The sequence below is a fragment of the Saccopteryx leptura genome, chromosome 11 (assembly GCF_036850995.1).
Source record: "Saccopteryx leptura isolate mSacLep1 chromosome 11, mSacLep1_pri_phased_curated, whole genome shotgun sequence".
Taxonomy (NCBI): domain Eukaryota; kingdom Metazoa; phylum Chordata; class Mammalia; order Chiroptera; family Emballonuridae; genus Saccopteryx; species Saccopteryx leptura.
In genome coordinates, this window is record NC_089513.1 from 50,965,946 (window position 1) to 50,986,463 (window position 20,518).

The following is a 20,518-nucleotide window of genomic DNA, read 5'->3' on the forward strand; positions in this document are numbered from 1 at the left end:
TCTTATGGAATGTTCATGCCTATGTCAGTCCCTCCCCCCCCCCCCCCACCTTCCCCTTCCACATGCATGTTATTAAAACTCTGATTTTCTCTTGTTAATCTGTCTTTGTTAATTTGACTACAGTGTGTCCGTAAAGTCATGATGCACTTTTGACCGGTCACAGGAAAGCAACAAAAGACGATAGAAATGTGAAATCTGCACCAAATAAAAGGACAACCCTCCCAGTTTCCGTAGGATGATGTGGCAGTATGTGCGCATGCGCAGATGATGACGTAACACCGTGTATACAGCGGAGCAGCTCACGGCCATGCCAGTTGAGATGTGGACGGTACAGAGGAAAGTTCAGTGTGTTCTGTGGCTCACTAAATTCAAATCTGTGACCAAAGTGCAATGTGAATATCAGCGCATTTATAACAAAGTGCCATCACATGGGAATAACATTACTGGGTGGGATAAGCAGTTGAAGGAAACCGGCAGTTTGGTGGAGAAACCCCGTTCTGGTAGGCCATCAGTCAGTGACGAGTCTGTAGAGGCTATACGGGATAGCTGCCTAAGGAGCCCTAAAACATCTGTGCGTGAGCCCACATCGAACTGCACTGAATAGGTATGAAACTGGGAGAGTTTTCCTTTTATTTGGAGCAGATTTCACTTTCTATTGTCTTTTGTTGCTTTCCTGTGACCGGTCAAAAGTGCACCGTGACTTTACGGACACACTGTATTAGCCCAGCCATAAGAATTTAGAAGGTATAAAAAAAGTATTAATATTTTTTTAACCCCCCACAGTACTCTCATCAATGGGGGCTTCTAGAAGGTAGCAGCAATGCCAGAAGTCTGCTAGGATCGGTTTGGAAAAGGAAAATCCTGGGGACGTGTCTTCCCTAACAGGCTGGCCTGGCCCCAGTGCCCACAGGAGGTGTGAACTTAGATCATCATACTTTGAATGAGGGAGCTGAATAGAGGACGGAAACTGTCGGCCCTATTTTATCCCAGAAGTTTTATGATAAGGTTTTACTGACGTGTGGAGTTTGGCACAATTCTGCTGCTGGAGTCACAGTCAAGGATGCACCACCAGTCAGGCCACAAATAAGAATTAGAAGGAGTTTAAATCTCTAAGATTGTCTTTTGAAGCAGAAGAAGGAAGATCCAACACAGGTCATGCTTCTTGCAATTTCCTTCCTCCTCATGTCCCAAATTGTTTGCATTCAACGCTGCTCTAGAAACTTATACATACAACTAAATCCTCCACCTTTTCTCAGCATCACTCTTCCTAGCTTTTCAAGCTAAGTCCTAAACCCCTCTTCTCTTCTAAGCTTTTTTGTTTTTGTTTAATTCTACTGCCATGATTCAACACCATGAAAGGCTTAGTGCCCACTAAGGCAAGAGTGCCAGGAAGCATATGGTAGAGGGGGTGAAGCACAAGTTAGTAAGTCTTGTCTGGTTGAAACAGAAAGAGAAATGAGTGCCTTATAGACAGAAAGTGAAACACTTCATTTGTGTAAGAGTAACATTCTCAAAAAGTTCATTTCAAACGCAAGTGTTCCTTTCGTTCATGTGGAATGTGAAAAAGAAATGATGTTGTATTTAACCATTATTATAGCTTTTCTTTTCATACTACCCCAGCCCAAAGTTTACTGAATGGACTCCCATCCACTTACAAGAAAAGTCAGCAAGACTATACTTTCAGGGATCATTTCTATAGTTTGGTACAAGAAAAGTCAGCAAGATGCTGAACACACCATACAGTGCACAGATTGATGTGTTGTAGAATTGTACACCCGAAACCTGTAAATTTTGTTAACCAGTGTCACCCCAATAAATTCAATTAAAAAATGAAGAGTCAGCAGGAATAGGGTTCCAGATTTTAATGACATCACTTTCATTCAGATGGTGCAACAGAGCACAGAGACACACACAGCTGGTTTTTACACCTGAGTTCGGAAGTTATATATTTTTTTAAAGTCACAGAGAAAACAAATTAGAACAAATTCCTATCCTGTGTAGTTTATATATTAGAATATATAATATTCAATATTGTCTCTATTTTCACAGAAAGTTAATGTTAGTGTTGTAAGCCTCAAGAAGGCCTGTGTTAAGAATTCATTTTTTTCTGTAGCAGTGAAGGTTTTCTGGAAAAATACATAGATTCTCTTAGCACTCTGGTTATCTTTTGTGATCAAGAGCACACATCTGTAAGATGACTACAAAATAGGTATAGGATCAGATCCACTTTCTGTATGTTCTTATTAATAGGTTCTTACTGACTTAGTTAATGGGCCAGATACTACAAAACTATGTTGAGGAATTATTTAGCAGTTCTCGGTTACTAAATTTTAGAAAGTCTTTAGAATATGAGAATAATCCCATAAGAGTTGATTATGCACATCTCTTCCCAAGTCTGTATTCAGTGACATTTCATTGATAGCTTGAAACTAACCTTGGTATGAATGTTCTTTATACCATGGAAATTGGCAGATGATGTAAATTAGTAGGTGTCCCCTGGAGAGCCAGTTGTTGAGCATTTTCAGCACAACTCTGTACACAGAGATGCTACAGAAGATGTGGTTAAGAGAGAGGCGTCAATTCATAGACTATTTGACAAGTGCATAGTGATATGTACCATGAAAACTGAAAGTAAGCTTGTAGAATTCTAGCAATTTTACAGAGTAGTTGGTCAGTTGAATTTAATAAAAGCTATGGTCTTGTTTTTTGTGTGTGCACCCTTGTTTTCTGAAATTTCCTTTTCCTAGTCATTCATTTTCATTGCATTTTACCACAGTATTGTTCTGCAACAGATTGGATATCAAACAAATAAACAAACAAACAAACAAACTGGTCCATCATTGGAGATAGTTTGAGAAGCATCTTGACAGTCTGAGAAGCATTGGAGCAATCAGCAAATCCAGTGGAAAGAACAGAGGTAGTGCATGTGAGATTAAGAACATATTAGAGAACTAACTTGTAACTACAGGCTACTTTACAAAGCAAAATGATATAAAAAGGCCAAAAAAAAAAAAAAAAAAAAAAAAAAAGCAGAAGAACCTAAACTTGGAACCTAAATAGATTACTGCACAAATGCAGGATGGGCTTGTTTTTTTTTTTTTTTTTTTTTTTTTTTTTTTTTTTTTTAATATATATTTTATTTATTCATTTGAGAGAGAGAGAGAGAGAGAGAGAGAGAAGGGGGGAGGAGCAGGAAGCATCAACTCCCATATGTGCCTTGACCAGGCAAGCCCTGGGTTTTGAGAAAGAATTTTTTTTTTTTTTTTAAAGAGACAGAGAGAGAGAGTCAGAGAGAGGGATACATAGGGACAGACAGACAGGAACGAAGAGAAATGAGAAGCATCAATCATTAGTTTTTTGTTGCAACACCTTAGTTGTTCATTGATTGCTTTCTCATACGTGCCTTGACCATGGAGCTATAGCAGACCAAGTAACCCCTTGCTCGAGCCAGCGACCTTGGGTCCAAGCTGGTGAGCTTTTTGCTCAAACCAGATGAGCCCGTGCTCAAGCTGGCGACTTTGGGGTCTCAAACCTGGGTCCTCTGCATCCCAGTCTGATGCTCTATCCACTGCGCCACCGCCTGGTCAGGCAAGCCCTGGGTTTTGAACCGGCGACCTCAGTGTTCCAGGTTGGTGCTTTATCCTCTGCGCCACCACAGGTCAGGTGGGTTTGTGGTTTTAATATCAGGTAAGCTGCCTATTTCTAAGAAGGTGTGCAAGGGTAGAAGCGTGATATCTACAACAATGGAAAGATCTTTGTGCTGCATTTCATCGTGGGCCCCTCTCTTTCAGGGTAAACTGCAAGGTACTCTGAGGAGAAAAAAATCAAATCTTATGAGGAACGGTTTAAGGAAAGAAGTTGTTCAGTTTGTAAGGAAAGGAAAACAGAGAGGGTTTTAATTATTTTGAAGGCAGTGGTACAGACAATGGCATGGACTTATTCTCTTTAAGGCCCCCAGTAAAACCACAAAAATGAAAGCTTAGGCACATAAAAAGTAATTCTCCAGCAGTCAGTTCCCCAAAGATGGAATATGGGGACCTCCCTCAGTTGTGAGGACTCAGTCCCTGGAGGAGTTCAAGCACAGGCAAGCTTATCGTTTGGCTGTAAAGTTATTAAAATTGCACCACCATCTTGAGGATGCCTGAAGTAGGTGACAAGATATCTTTCAAACTGGCGTACACATGTCCTTATGAATACGAATGCAATCTAAAAATGTAATTCAGAAGAGATCCACTGAGAGTGATGCCAACTAGCTGTATAGGCAGCCAAGAGACGGGGCCAGCTGATGTTAGCAACAGGTTGTTTGGTAGCAGTGACACAAGTTCTGGCATTCTGGGCACACATTTTGGCACAAAGAGGACAAAACGGCTAACGGAGAAGTTCACCGCTGTTGCTTCCCATCAATAGGCCCAGAAGTGATGACCTACAGTGAATTTTAGAGATTGTGTCCGCCATGAAGATTCACTACACAGGCCAGATTCCCCCACCAATGCCAATCAGTAGTCTGGATTAAGTCCTTCACAGGATAAAAGCACAAATCCAGGTGAAAATAAAAGATGATGAGATAAAGAATTCATCCATACTCTTGGTGTGCTATTGTATCAATCTAATCACCAGAGAATGACTTTATCTAATATACACTGTGCTGAGAATTGAATAGACACGATCTAATGATAGAGCAGATAAGTCATAAGCTACTAAGTAGTAGAGTTAGCATACTTGTGACCCCGAACACCACCTCTTTTCCTTCACCCAGATCGTCTGTATTCATCTCCCTCTAAACCTTCCATTTCAACACCTTGTCCACTAAGCCTAATGCTATTCATGAGAACCTTCCAGAAAACTGCTTGTAAAGCCAGTAACCATGGGCACCATCACAGCCGCCTGGCCCATGCAGGTTGGCATTTGATTCAGACAGACGGTAATGAAATAACAGAGCCAAGAACTGGTGGGCCATTAGCTTTAATCCTAGCTTGCACCCGGCGGGCAAGAAATACACACAGTGGGAAAATTTTCATTCAGGGTCCCAAAACCACTGATTTATCCAAGTTTTCCTAGGATTAAAGGTTTCTAGCTCACTGGCCTTATTCACCTCTGTTCCCCATTGAGGAGCCACTGAGCCATTTCACCCGCAGGTGTTGTAAAGTACCAAAGGCTACAGAATTAATATTAATATTTTAAGAGGCTTGAAGAACATTTTATTAATTTGGGTTAAGGTGTGCAGAGAAATTGTGAGAATAGTCTCTGTACTGTGTGATTGACATAGTCAGGATGGCCCTTGGCATTGTATTGTATATGCAAAGGGGAAGAAAACATGGATCCCCAGAAATTCCACTACGCCTGTGAGGAAAAGGGTGAATGGCTAGCCAGGTGCAGGGAGAAAAAAGCCAAAATAAACCTTTTCTCATAGCAATGAGCCATTTGCGGGAATTTGTCCCCACCGAAACTACTTCTCCTATGTAAATGCGTGTGGTTAACATGTGTGACTCTGGACAGAAAGATGGCAGATGAACACTAGATAATATAGGAATGCCTTTTAATATGTAAAGAGACATCTTTCTACCATTGTGTTGGCTTGTAAACTTTGTTTTCCCCAAAAGGATGTATGTCTTGCAAATTGACCGTGGTCCTACCATGTTAAAGGACATATGACTATAACCAATAGTGGTAAGGGGCTCATAATCGCAATTTTTGCTTCTGTACTTCCCACTTACAAAACTATAAAAACTAAGTAGAACAAAGGGCTGGCGTGCTCTCTGTCAGATTTCTGTTGGAGTTCCTGGTGCTTATCCAAGCTAGACAATAAAGCTTTGATGTGTAATCCACGGACCTTGTTCATGTCTTCCATGTTTTGGGTCCCTCCAAATTAGGCTTAACACCATCTCTTTCTCTCTGCACAAACTCTGCACAAACTGGCTTCTCCCTCAGCATTCTGCCATCTTGGCTGTTTCTCCTCTCCTCCACATGGCTTTTCTCTGCTCTCCTCTCTAATGCTAATCTCAGAAACTGAGTGACAGAGCAAGCCCCAGTCTGCCCCATTTTATAGTGTAGAAATCCAAACCTTTAAGCCAATCTACAAATAAGAAAGTCTCTGATACAAAGCCACTTATGTGAGGCACAAATGGGATTCCTCATAAGAGGGCACCACCCCTATCATACAAAAGTCAGGGGTGTGGGGAATGGGGAAAAGCTTAGTGTTGAGAAGATCTTAGTATTAAAAGGGTAGGAAAGGCTTAGTCTTAGAACTAAGCCTTAGGCTATAACGAACCTGCCTGCTAACAGCCTGTCCCCCACACCCAATGCAAACTATAAGTGAGCAAACATATACATCATATTTGCAAACTTATTTGACCCACACTGCTCCTAGCACAGTACCTTGTGCCCTCCAGGAACTTGTCAAAGGTTTGGAAAATAAATGAATTTGGAGTGGTCAATACGAGCTATACCAGCTGTAACTTCTAAAATACTGCAAAAGAATAAATAAACAAACTAAAAAAAATAAAATAAAAGTAGAAACTCCACAAATCAAAATACACATGGAAAAATCCCTCCTGCATTTCAAAATATTTACAGCATAATATTTACAGACCACCCAAAGTGTGGTGGTCAGTGGTCCCTGCCCTGCTGGCGTCATGGTAAGAAGGCAGAGAGCTGTGAGGTCAGGGGTGCAGGCTTCTGGGATAGGCACAGGGCTTTCCCTAAGCTTTCTCTCCTGGTTAGTTTTGGCTCAAGGGACGTAGCTATGAGAAGGATTTCCACTAAAGTCATCCTCCGTGAAAACCACAAGGACTAGCTAACCTTTTCTCCATGGAAGTAGAAAAAGCATGCTTGTGTGAGCGTGTAGAGGGAAGAGAGGGAATGCAGACAGAGAGGGAGGGGTGGTGTAATAACTCTTGTAGTCATAAGACTTGCCAGTTGGTAGTTACTAGTGTTCCATCCAGACACTTCTAATGCCAGACAAATGCCCCAAGCCTCGGCATGTCTGGCTCAGAGATCTATTCAACTGATAGCAGCCGTTTCTTGTGGGGAGAACAGATCTTTCAGGGAGCCGCGCGCTCTGAGGCTAATCAAACACAACATTGTTCTCAGAAGGAAGAATGGTTGGGTTTGTTTCAGAGTCACAATTTTTTTTTTTTTAAAAGAGGCACTCAAGTTGTTTTAACAAGTTGCTACAAAACTAAGGCTTCCAGAGGTGAGCCTGCCGCTCACAGTACCTGTACTGTATACCAAAATCCAGAGAGGGAGGGATCAGAAAGTTAGTCATTAAAAAAGGAGGAAAAAAAAAAAAAAAAAGCCCCAGGCACTTCATGCCTGGAAATGATGTCAGACGCAGCCACTCCTCTGTTAGAACTACAATCAAACAATGCTCAGGCACTCCACGGCAGCTGCTCTCCAAATGTCAGCGCCAGCCGGTCAACAGAGCTTGAAAGCCGCCAAGCTGAAGGACTTTGTGCCGTACCTTTCTCTCCCACATTTCCCCCAAGCACTCTCAGGAACCTGGCAACAGGTAACGTGGCAACCTTTGCTTTATAAAATGGCAAGCGGCATAATTTCAGGGAACAAATGGATTTTTTGTCAGCTGTATCTCAGCATTACCCCCCACACCCAACCCCCTCTCTCCCAACCAGAAGTCTGAGAAAACAAAGTACTTTGGAGCTGGCAACCCTTCTCTCGAGTGTCCCCTGGTGGCCTAGCGTGGAATATCACCGATGTGCTTTGAAATCTGCTGCTCAGCCCCAAGGTAAGGTAGCGCTGTGGAAAGGGGTGGACATCTTTGCTGGACTTGTCTTCCAAAAAAAACATAAAGAGTGGAAATCAAGACTCAGAATGTATTGCTACTTAATTTATCTCCTTAACCAAAATTTTACTCAAGCTGCAGGGTTTTTTTTTTAAAGCAGCAGCCAGTGTAACATTTCTTGTTAAGATGGCAAGCTGAAAAGCAAGAACTGTTGTAGGCATTTGGTTTGGCCAATGGCAGTGAGGATTCCTGCTGTGTGAGACTCACATTTTCCATTTTTATCTGAATGTATATACTGACGGCAGAAAACTTTCTCTTGGGGAGAAGCATTTGTCATTCTCATTGCCGACTTCCCCTGGCTTCCCCGTTTGCCTATTTACAAGGATTATTTAGGGTTTCCAGCCTGCAGGCCCGCCTCCCAGAGGGCAGGCCGTGTGGCCCCACCTTAGCGCTTTTATCTCTGTGTGAGGCAAATACCCACAAAAATGCCAAGGGCAATATTTTTAACCAAACTTCTTCCTCTCAGGTGCCCCTTCCTCTGCTGGGTCTCTCATTTGGAGGCATGACTACAGTTGTGAGCTGCTGGTAGTTCCAGCCATCCGTTCTTTCTCCCTCCCATCCGTTCTTTCCCTCTCTGGAAATGTTAACTGGAAACTAAGAAAGAGGCTCAGATCAAAGAAACAGTTCTCTTCAAAAAGTTCCACTAATTAACTAAATTAAAGGAAGTTAAATGATGTTGGGAGGAAAGTCATTTTAGAAGGCCCAGGTCCAGGGGCTGAGGTCTAAAACTTGCAATGTGCACTTTTAATGAAGCTTGGCAAGAAGTTAAATAGTATTAGAAATTGAGGGTTACCATATGTAAAACCAGTTGTTGCCTGAAATCAATCATTTCAAAGGAACACCCTGCAAGTAGGCAGCCATTTGGCTAGAATTTGCCTACTAAACCATTTAATACTAAAGATGAAAAACCCAGGGCTCTGAGTAAGAATCATTGGCCCAATAGGTAAGGTGAGTCACAGCCTGTTAGAAATAGGCTCACAAGTTGAAGTCAGGATGTTGAGAACATCAGGTTTACTAATTTGCAAGGCAGGGCTGTTGTTTCCAGTAGAAAATGAGGTCAGGATTTCACGGGTCATTTTCCCGGCCTTTCCAACAGGTGCTTTTGAGTCATCCATGTACACAAGTGACTGCCCTGGCAGTTTCATCTGTTGGGATTAAATTTCCATTTGCTCCATTACTTTATGAAGTGATTTCTACTACTGAATCAGATATATCACTTCCTGTAAGATTTAGGGATTTTTTTTCCCCCCAATGTTTTTAACATGACGTGTCTTTCAAAATTTGTTCCAGTGAGGTCTGCAGGCCTTCCTGGGTTGAGTGGACTGTTTACAGGAGGGGAAGATTCAGGGCCCACGGTCAGGGTTACTGAATTATATAAGGTTTCCTGTTTGGGCAGCTAGTGTGCCAACTCCCAGGTTAGGGCAGACTGAGTTTTGTTGAAAGACAGTGGACCTAGCGCCTAGGGCAGGGATAGTGCCAGAGCAGGGAAGGAAACTTCTAAGCTTCTCTTCTCATCAACAAGATTTATTTCTTCTCGCCTGACCAGGTGGTGGCACAGTGGATGGAGCATTGGACTGGGATGCAGAAGGACCCAGGTTCGAGACCCCGAGGTCGCCAGCTTGAGCGCGGGCTCATCTGACTTGAGCAAAGAGCTCACCAGCTTGGACCCAAGGTCGCTGGCTCCAGCAAGGGGTTACTCGGTCTGCTGAAGGCCCGCGGTCAAGGCACATGTGAGAAAGCAATCAATGAACAACTAAGAAGTCACAATGCGCAGCGAGAAACTGATGATTGATGCTTCTCATCTCTCTCTGTTCCTGTCTGTCTGTCCCTGTCTATCTCTGCCTCTGTAAAAAAAAAAAAAAAGATTTATTTCTTCTCAGGAATGCTTTTCTGTGTTCTTTTATCTTAAGGATGTAAGAATCATAAGGTCAGGCATTGTTGTCTGTTTTATTCATGATGTGACCACAGAACTTAGAACATGTGTGGCACATAGTAGTACTGTGTAAAATAAGTACTTGTTCCGTGAAGGAATGAGAAGAGACTTCTCGGCAAAAAGAAAAAGGGTCTAACAGGAAGGTCACTAGAGCTCAAGGAAAATGAATACTTACCAAGCATTCTCAGTGGTCTTGGATGTTGCAATATAATCTCCTGTCACCAATATCTACTTCTGTTTTGGCATTGGCCAAATGCCATTGTTATTGGCCAACTTTGACATGGAGCTAGTATTTGAAAGACCAACCTAATGTCAGCAGAAACTGTTGATCCTGTGGGTTATCCACCTAATTTCTTCCATCCTCTCTGCGTGGCTTTATCCATGGACACTGAGCAGATGGCATATGAGGGGTCCCTGACACCAACTGCCCTTATCCCATATAACTGCCTTTCTCCTCAGTTTCCTTTCACTTCTTATTATTCTTTGACTTCTTATTATTCTTCGTTCTTTCTGCTTGCACAAGATAGATATCTGAGAGCCGGGGAAACTCTTTGCCTCCTGGTTTCATTTCATGAGAATTTGTACCACCTGCACAATAGGACCCAGAGCCTGGAATACAAGGACAAATCTGGAATGGACTTGCACAACTGAATACGACTCTCCCACTGTGTAGTTGTGTGTCTGGTAAGCAAAAGAGAACTCAAGTATACCTGCCCCGGGGTTGTTTGCAGTACCTGGTTGGTTCTAGATGGGAGAAAAGTACTGGGCATATATTGTGAATCTGTCTCCCTTGAGAAGGTGAGAGAGATGTGCTGAGTGAGTGACCTGTATACAAACCAGGGCAGGTTATGTCTTAGGAGAGTCCAGTCCGGCTAAGTCCAGACTAAAACTTTAGGCTGGATTTACCAGTAACCTCTGCCCACTGGCCAGCTCCCTGGGCTTTGGAAAGAAGGCAGACTGATCAAAGCAGCCCAGTGCTGCTGCCCTGCGGACAGAGGGGTTGTGAAGGAGCTGACGTTTTTGCACAAGGCAAACTCAAATCCCCGAACCTGGGAAAACAGGATGTGTGTGGGGAAGTAAAGAAGAAAGAAAATGCATCCACCATTCCTTCCTGTGGGTTTCAGCCTGATGAGGAATAATTACCTGGGTCTGGAGAGCAGGACATGTGGGAGGCCACGGGAGGCCCTGGTCTGTGTAGTTAGGCAGTTAATTATTCATCCTACTCCTTGCTTCATTCCTCCTGAACCCGCCTTTTCAAAGTCAAAACCGGAAAAACTATCTGGGTTAACCTTTGGAATACTGTTTTTGTCAGCCTGCCTGGGCCAGGAAGGGTACCAGCCGCTTACCTTACTCTCAACAGAATCAGCACTTTAAAATGACACCTCATAGTCCAACTATGTCACTGACTGATGAGGACACAGATTCAAAGAACCTGTCAGGTGCCCGCGGGGCTCTGGCCGCAGCCTGCTCTAGCAGGACCTCGGGCCTTGCACCGGTCTTTATAATTAGAGTGCAAAGGGCCTGAAAGGCTGTACTCAAAATTCTACTTCACAGCTGGGTTTTTATCATTTGCCAAACTTAAATAAAAATAACCCAAGAAACTGGTGTGGCTAACAGTAAAATCGGTCACAATTCACTCTGCCTACTTCCCACCGTTATCCTCATTCACTGAATTTAATAAACCAGGTATCGAATCTATAATCCCAATTCCTCAGGTGACAAGGAGGCTTGGAGAGTTTGGGTGGTCCAAGTTCTCTGGAGTGGAGTCTGGTTGGAACCTGAGCTCTTTCCATCGAAGCCTCTTATACTTTTGTCCTTAAGATCACCTTTGAATCCTTGTAAGAACAATGTCTGTATCCTAAAGCCCTTACTGAAAATCTTTTGGTCATATGTGCTTGGAATTCAGGACTTTGAAGGCTGGAAAAAGCTAATTAAGGTACATGACACACTGTTGGATGAACAAATGTTTTTAAGTTTGCTTCCTTGTATATAGTCTGTGGAAGGCTGCAGGTGCTTGCCCTCAGGGCGGCAGATTGTGGGTTGCCTTACAGCCTGGATGGGGCTGTTGTTTGCTGGAGAAGGGTTTTTCTCCCCTCCAGCCAGTTTTGGCTGGAGAGCTACAGAGAAAGTGTCCTGAGGGTAAGCTTGGGAGAAGGAGGCCGGTTGTGGAACTGGAGATGAGACTGGAGAGAGAGAGAGAGAGAGAGGGAGAGAGGGAGGGAGAGAGAGAAGGGTGTGTGCTGGAGTGCTGAGGGGCTGCAGAACCCTGATTTGGCCTGTTTGGCTGGGTAGTGCTGTTTTGCTTGTGGGGGTCTGGATGTTTGGAAGAGTCCGGAATGAGGGGGAAGAGGTCTTCCCTGCCTGTTTGCTGGTCTGCCCGAATGAGACTCTAATAAACAGAATGATCCACCATTTTCTGGCTCCACAGTTCCTTTACTGTCTGCCCGAATCCAGTGGGAACTTGCATCTGCGTGGCCCTGGCAGTGGCCACTGGCCTTACACACACCCAGGGCGTGTGGCGGACCACCTCTTCATCACACACTCTGAGCTGTCTGTCTGCGGGAAGCAGTACAGCAGTCACACCACACTAAGTTCCAAGGTCAGGTTTGGGGCAACGACTTTCCGAACTGCAGATGAAGGAATAATGTCCACCAAGGGTTTCAGATGCCTTGGAGCAGTAAATGCTCCCTTCCAGGGCTTCCTTAAGAGGTAACTCAGGTCCAGGATGGAGGTCTGTCCCAACCAAGCCCACAGGGAGGGTGGTGGGTGCGCAAGGGAAAGAGGAAGCCAAGGTCAGAACTGATCGACCTTCTGACATGGTCTCTTTTTCCTTGACCACATTGGGGTTTGGGTGTTTTGGTTTATCACCGTCAGAAACATCCATTATAGTTTTTGTTATAATGGTAATAGGGGCACTAGTAAGGGCTTTTAACTGGCCTATTCCCACAATGTGGAATGATTTTTATACAAGTTAGAGAATGGGGTAGTCTGATGTGTTCTTTTTTTTTTTTTTTTTTTAAAGATTTTATTTATTCATTATAGAGAGGGGAAAGAGAGAGAGAGAGAGAGAGAGAGAGAGAGAGAGAGAGAGAGAGAGAGAAGGGTGGAGGAGCAGGAAGCATCAACTCCCATATGTGCCCCGACCAGGCAAGCCCAGTGTTCTGAACCGGTAACCTCAGCGTTTCCAGTTTGACACTTTATCCACTGCGCCACCACAGGACAGGCTGATGTGTTCTTATAAACACTTAATATTCTCAAGGTATGTGTGAGTTTTAACTCATCCTTTCCCCTCACCCTCTCTTATCCCTTATCCTCTAGTTATAGTTTGACCTCGCAGCACAATCCACAGCACCAACATTCTTCCCTTGGCTCACCATGATTTGTAGTGACAGGAGGGAGGCCCCGTGCCTGGTCCAGGCTGGCACAGTACTAATTTGATGTAGCTCAGGACACTCACCTACAGGTTTATCTGCAATGGCACTCTTCATTCCTTAAAGTGTTACCTACCCAGACAATTTGACAATCATTTTCAAAACACACATTTTTATACCACATTTCCAACCTAAGAGCTGCCAGAGATAATCCATGTAACATCAGTTGAATTAAAGAATAAACAGGTGGGTTTACTAAGACATGTTAGTGAGCTGCAGATATAAATAGATTGAGCACTAGAAATTCTGACTGTCTAAAACAGGGGTTGGGAACCTATGGCTCACGAGCCAGATGTGGCTCTTTTGATGGCTGCATCTGGCTCGCAGACAAATCTTTAATAAAAAAATAAATAATGTTAAAAATATAAAACATGCTAATGTATTACAATCCATTCATTTCCTTTCATTTCCTACCGCTCATGTTCATGGTTGCGGGTGGCTAGAGCCAATCACAGCTGTAACTCCGGGACAACACCAAGTTTTTATTGGATAATGTGTAAGGTACACAGGTCGTTGTATGGCTCTCATGGAATTACATTTTAAAATATGTGGCGTTCATGGCTCTCTCAGCCAAAAAGCTTCCCAACCCCTGGTTTAAAACAAGCACTGCACCCTCTCCTGGTGTGGATGACATTCTACTTATAAAAGTAAGGTGATCAATCGTCTTCCTTTAGGGAGGACAGTCCTTCTTTTGTAAGTTCCGTCTTCCCTCAAAAAGTGTCCTCCTACATGTCTTCCTTTTTGATATCGTAAGACTAATCTGTAAATGTCTGAATTTGATCGATGCAGAGTTGATCCATTGCGTGTGATGTGACGTATTTGTATCTAAATGAGTACTTTTTTTCTTACGATCGTTATTAAAAATTAATAGGCATGTAAGCATAATTACAATATAAAAATTATAAATGTTTTATTATGCATTTATCATATTATAGTGTATTATTGTTGCAGTGAATAAAATGGTTTTTTTATTTATGCTGTTTTCTTCCATTTATTTTTGTCCTCCTTTTCATTGTAAAAATGTTGGTCACCTTAATAAAAGGAACCATAGAAAATAAGGACAATGCAGTGTGAGTACTTTGGATTTCTACTGTCAGGGAAAAGATTTTAAGTATCAACTCTTTGAAATCCACTGAGTCGGAATATGTTAAAATATCCTGTGTTGTATGTTTGTATAATTATGACTGTGGTATGACTGCTTAAGTGTTAAGGCGCAGGAATGCGGAAAAGCTAGAGGGATCAAAATGAACTACCAATAGAGGGTGGGGGAACAGATCACAAGCAACGGAAGTATTTTGATGGCCACCGCTATTTGCAGTTGCTGATAACCTTGTCAGGTCTCCAGATACAGGCAGGTCTTGTCACCCTCCAGCACCTGGCTGAGAGGTAATAAAAACGGTTGCCTTATCTTCTAAGGGTGTAATTAATCCAACCTTAACTTGTGGTAATTAGAGTAAACTGAAATAGCCTGTCATTTTCCAAAAAGTGTGTGGGGGGGAGGGGGAGGAAAAAAAGACTTAAAGCAGGAAATTGTGTTTGTCTTCTCTGGATTTTAAAAAGAAAGAGCAAAAACAGCTAGAAGTTTTTCAAGGAGAACAGCCAGGCTAGTCTGCCTCTCCTGGGGGCACCAGGTGGCTGACGGTCCAGCTCCACGTGATGATCTAGGAAAGGAGCTCAGGTTGATGAAAGTCCAAGAAGGCTTGTTAGTCGCTTTCCTTTCTAAATGTAAATGACTGAGTCAGTGCTTTGCTAAGCGGGAGGGGGGGAAGGAAGTCACAATCACAGGGAGTGACTCATTCTGTGCTGTTAGTTCAAGCAGTTGCATGAAAAGTTTTAGCCAAAGAAGCCACAAATCTACTTTAAATACTAGCACAGTGAGGAAATTCCTCTCTTTCAGGCTGAATGCCATCCACACAAAAGATCTCCTGTTGACATCTCATTTACAATCTCCCCCAGGACAAGACAAGACCATTTCAATAAACCCCGGCTCAGAAACACCTATTGTTCAAAATCTTCAACTAGCAACAGGCTACCACCACTCCCTATTGTTTTGTAAAAGAAAAGATTTAGAAGGAGAAAGATTGGGACTGTGGCAGCTCTGAAAAGAGGAAGGAAGAAAACTTCCTTTGACCCAGCGCTGTCAGAGGGTGTGCATGAAGAATCAAGTTAATGGACTCCCATTTTTATAAGAAGTGCACAGGAAATGTGTGTTACGTTCCGGAACTGCTGGTTGGGAATTATAAACCTGATGCCAACACTGTGTGCTAAAAAGCTAACTCCTGCCAACATGCTACTTAAATGAGAAGCCAAAAGCTATACGTACCCTATCCTCAGTTTCAAGAAGTCCTGATAGCAGTCAGAGCACAGCCCCAGGTGAGTCTTTGAGCTGGGCTGTTCCTCCCGGGTTTATAGCCTGACTGTCCTTTCCCAGGAGAATTTTCAGGTGTAGCTTCTAGTCCCTCGCCTCTCCAGTAATGATTTCGTCCTTCCCCTCTCCACCATTTTGCTCCTTCTTTTAAACAAGTGTGAACACTCTCTCTGAAGTTATATTACATAGTCTTTAGATGGTTTTTCTTTAGATGTGCATCAAATTAAGGGATGCCTTTGTGTTTACAAAAAGGGGGGGAATTTCTCAAAACCTTTAACCCAGGGGTCCCCAAACTTTTTACACAGGGGGCCAGTTCACTGTCCCTCAGACCGTTGGAGGGCCGGACTATAAAAAAAACTATGAACAAATCCCTATGCACACTGCACATATCTTATTTTAAAGTAAAAAACAAAACAAAACAAAACAGGAACAAATACAATATTTAAAACAAAGAACAAGTAAATTTAAATCAACAAACTGACCAGTATTTCAATGGGAACTGTTTCTCTCACTGACCAATGAAAGAGGTGCCCCTTCCGGAAGTGCGGCGGGGCCGGATAAATGGCCTCAGGGGGCTGATGTGGCCCGCAGGCCGCAGGCCGTAGTTTGGGGACCCCTGCTTTAACCTCTTAACAGATCTTCCAGTTAAAGTTCCCCATCTCGGCAAATGGCCCCTTTATCTATCCAGAGTTTAGACCAAAATTCTGGGCATTATCTCATTTCTTTGAATCCTTCTCTTCTATCCCTTAAATCCACATCTTCTGTCTACCTTTCTGCTTCCTTAAATCCCGTTATCACCTCTCTGGAATATCATAGCAACTTCCTAACTCAAGTTTTCTCAAACTGCTGATTGCGACTTACGAATGGGTCATAAAATCAATTGAAGTGAGTTACACTGTTTCACCTTTCAAAAAGTAAAATAGATTAGAAAATGCATGCAGCAAAGGAAAAGTAAGTATTGGTTTGTAGAACTTGTTTCAGTTTGTATGTGTGTGCATGTCCAGATGTATGTACATTCTGTATTTTGTTTGTCAAAATATTTTGAGAAGTACTTCTCTAATTGGTCTCCCTGGGTCTGTCTTGTCCCTGCTTTTACATTGCTTCACACACTCAGGGCAAGAGTTGGAAACACTAACCAGACCTGTCACTCTCCAGCAGGTCTGCCCTTGGGGTAAATTCTCAAATCTAGGGCTTTGGAGATTCTGAATAACTTGCTTCCTGCTCACCTTTCAGGTCTCAGAACTCTGCATCCTCCTGACCACTTTTACTTTCAGTTAAAACCATTCAGTTCCCTGGCTTTGCAAATAGAGTAAGTTCTTTCTTCCCTTTTCTCCTTCCTGTGTCAGTGCAGACATTTCACCTCTTCTAGGCTGAAATGTCTTTTTATTTTAACTTATTAATTTTAGAGAGAGGTAGGGGGAGGGAACACAGATCTGCTCCTGTATGGGCTCTGACTGAGGATTGAACTGGCAACCTCTGTGCTTCCGGATGATGCTCTATAAAGCAAGTAGCCACGGCCACCATCACAGCCTCCTGGCCCATGCAGGTTCGCATTGGATTCAGACAGATGGTAATGAAACAACGTAGCCAAGAACTGGTGGGCCTTTAGCTTTAGTCCTAGCTTGCACCCGGGGGGCAAGAAATACACACAGTGGGAAAACACTTCCCTTTCCATTCAGGGCTCCCAAAGCCACTGACTTATCCGAGTTTTCTAGAATCAAAAGTTTCTACCTCACCAGCCTTATTCACCTCTGTTCCTCATCTCCTTCTCTCTGCACAAACTCTGCACAAACTGGCTTCTCCTTCAGCATTCTGCCATCTTGACTGCTTCTCCTCTTCTCCACATGGCCTGTCTCTGCTTTCCTTTCTCTGCTTTCTCCTCTAACGCTAATCTCAGGAACCAAGAGAAAGAACAAGCTCCTGGTCTGCCCCACTTTATAGTGTAGAAACCAAAACATTTAATCCAATATACAAACAAAGAAGTCTCTGATACAAAGTCACTCATCTGAGGCATAATGGGATTCCTCATGAGAGTGTACCACCCCACATCAAAAAGGGTGGGAAAGGCTCAGTCCCAAAACCAAGCCCCAGGCTACAAGGATTCTACCTGCTCACAGCCCACCCCCAACACACATTAATATAATCACACCCATCCCAAGCAAGAAGGGCAACCAATACCTTCACGTGGGCAGCGCCATCTTTAACAAAGTGAGCATAATATATTTTATCTGCCCAACAATCCACCCCTATGCTCACTTTACTACCCACAAGCTACACCACCGGCATCCCTGTGCAAGGAAATTAGGCACATTACACAAATTACAACAACATGACAAATTATACAATTTCAACAATTACAAAGATACACTTCACCGGTCTTGGGGCACTTTGCCAAAAGCGCAAAATGTCCTCAGCCTTCTTTCTAGCCCTGGGAAAAGCTTCCCGGGGCAGGGGAATGCTTTAAGCAAAGCCACCCCCCCACATCCATCAGGGTATTTCACATTGTCCAAAATCCAATCCAACAAAGGAGCCAGTGCCCACTCCGGTCATAGTCCAGGAATCAGTCCAAGCACGTGGGGCCTCAGCCACCCCCCTCATCCCTGCCATCCTGGCAGGTCTTACACTGTCCCAAATTGGAGCACGTGGCAATGGCAGTTAGCATTTTCATTTCCGCTCTGGAGAGCATGATGGCAACCACCCCTATGTCCCAAAATCACAGACCTACCAGGAGTGTAGCAGGTACTCCTTACAGCTGGGTTCTCACCTTCTGGAGACTACGGATTGCAACTCCAGCCCGATTCTCCTCATTCTCCAAAGAGGAACTAAAAACATCAGCTCCCGCTGCTGGGCTTGAGTCCTGGGCCGCTGCCACCGTCTGCTCCACGGGCCTTGCAGCCCCGGCCCCGGCCTCAGCCCGGCCTCCTACTGCTGCTGGCTCTCCACAACGTCAGGGCAATCTCCAACTCATGAACCTGTGATTCCTTCTCCAGTGGCTGCTCCATTTCCAGGCAAATCTCGCAAACCTGGTCAGCCTCCTCCTCCAGAGCTTTCTCCAGCTCCAGGGTCAGCATCTGTTTCTCCCACGTTGCTCCAGCTCCTTCCACTGCTCAGTTTGCAGGTCCCGGGCAGCCTCTTCCACAGAGCTCTCAGTTTCCTCACACATGGCTGTAAAAGTCAGCCAGCCTACGGCCCCCAAAAGGACAGCCATGGGGAACCATAATAGCAGCCAGTCTTCTACTCCACCACTCAAAGGTGGTGGTGGCTCCATACCAAATTCTGAATCCTGCCACAGACTACGCCAAATGTAAAGCCAGTAGCCACGGCCACCATCACAGCCGCCTGGCCACTGCAGGATCACATTAGATTCAGACAGACGGTAATGAAACAATGGAGCCAAGAAATGGTGAGCCATTACCTTTAATCCTAGCTGGCACTCGGTGGGCAAGAAATACACCCAGTGGGAAAACACTTCCCTCCTTATTCGAGTTTCCTAGAATCAAGGGTTTCTAGCTCACCAACCTTATTCCCCTCTGTTGCCCATCTCCTTCTCTCTGCACGAACTCGGCACAAACTGGCTTCTCCTTTAGCATTCTGCCATCTTGGCTGCTTCTCCTCTCCTCCACGTGGCCTTTCTCTGCTCTGCTTTCTCTGCTCTCTCCTCTAATACTAATCTCAGGAACCGAGAGAGAGCAAGCTCCCGGTCTGCCCCACTTTATAGTATAGATCAGGGGTAGTCAACTTTTTTATACCTACTACCCACTTTTGTATCTCTTAGTAGTAAAATTTTCTATCTGCCCACCGGTTCCACAGTAATGGTAATTTATAAAGTAGGGAAGTAACTTTACTTTGTAAAATTTATAAAGCAGAGTTACAGCAATTTAAAGCATATAATAATAATTATTTACCAAGTGCTTTATGTCGAATTTTTGCTGTTTGGCAGAATAAATCTTTATTAAACAACTTACTATAGTTAAATCTATCTTTTTATTTATACTTTGGTTGCTCCACTACTGCCCACCATGAAAGCTGGAACGCCCACTAGTGGGCAGTAGGGACCAGGTTGACTACCACTGGTATAGATTCAAAACCTTTAATCCAATATACAAACAAGGAAGTCTCTGATACAAAGTCACTCATCTGAGGCATAATAGGATTCCTCATGAGAGTGCACCACCCCACATCAAAAAGGGTGGGAAAGACTCAGTCCCAAAACCAAGCTCCAGGCTACAAGGATCCTGCCTGCCCACAGCTCATCCCCAACACACATTAATATAATCACGCCCATCCCAAGCAAGAAGGGTAACCAATACCATCACCTGGGCGAAGGGCTTTCACGTGGGCAGCGCCATCTTTAACAAAGTGAGCATAATATATTTTATCTGCCCAACAAACATAAATTGCCTTGCCTTTAGCTGATATTGAGACCCGACTCTGGGAATACCTCAAAATGCTTTATAAAATTTGCATAAAATTGCAAATTTAGGCTAAACGGGAGGGGAAAATGCTGTAAAAATTAATAGGACCAAAGGACATGGTCACTAATCAAATTGCATTCTCCCCCTCCCAACTGCCCTACCCCAAACACTTACTTGACATAAAAATAACACAATGACAAATAGCTTCATTAAAAGGGAGTGATTCTTCCAACAAAGTGTAGGTAGGATAAGGCTCAGTAGATTTAAAAATTTTTTTTTAAATTTATTCATTTTAGAGAGGAGAGGGAGAGAGAGAGAGAGGAGAGACAGAGAGAGGGAAGGGGGGAGGAGCTAGAAGCATCAACTCCCATATGTGCCTTGACCAGGCAAGCCAGGGTTTTGAACCGGTGACCTCAGCATTTCCAGGTCGATGCTTTATCCCACTGCACCACCACAGGTCAGGCAGGCTCAGTAGATTTTAAAACTGATGGGAATCGAACACAACTTGAAGAGGAGACAGAAGCTACGCTCTAGTAGGCCCCTTTCTGAATTTGGAGGGGGAATCGGCTCACA

At 43.7% G+C, this 20,518-nt stretch overlaps 1 protein-coding gene, 1 long non-coding RNA gene and 1 pseudogene across 10 annotated transcripts in view; 2 read left to right on the forward strand and 1 right to left on the reverse strand.

Annotated features, from left to right (window-relative positions):
* Positions 1 to 20,518, reverse strand: part of DLGAP1 (DLG associated protein 1) — a 978,693-nt gene that overhangs the window by 82,809 nt on the left and 875,366 nt on the right. The gene's annotated exons all lie outside the window — the stretch shown is intronic.
* LOC136383599 (small nucleolar RNA U3) lies at positions 1,669 to 1,771 on the forward strand (annotated as a pseudogene).
* Positions 7,350 to 12,726, forward strand: LOC136383581 (uncharacterized). Of its 2 annotated transcripts, none has more exons than XR_010747430.1 (4): positions 7,350 to 7,507; positions 7,632 to 7,741; positions 10,255 to 10,415; positions 12,160 to 12,726. It is a non-coding gene; the product is annotated as an uncharacterized lncRNA (long non-coding RNA). The 2 variants fall into 2 exon arrangements; XR_010747429.1 differs by having other exon boundaries at positions 10,259 to 10,415.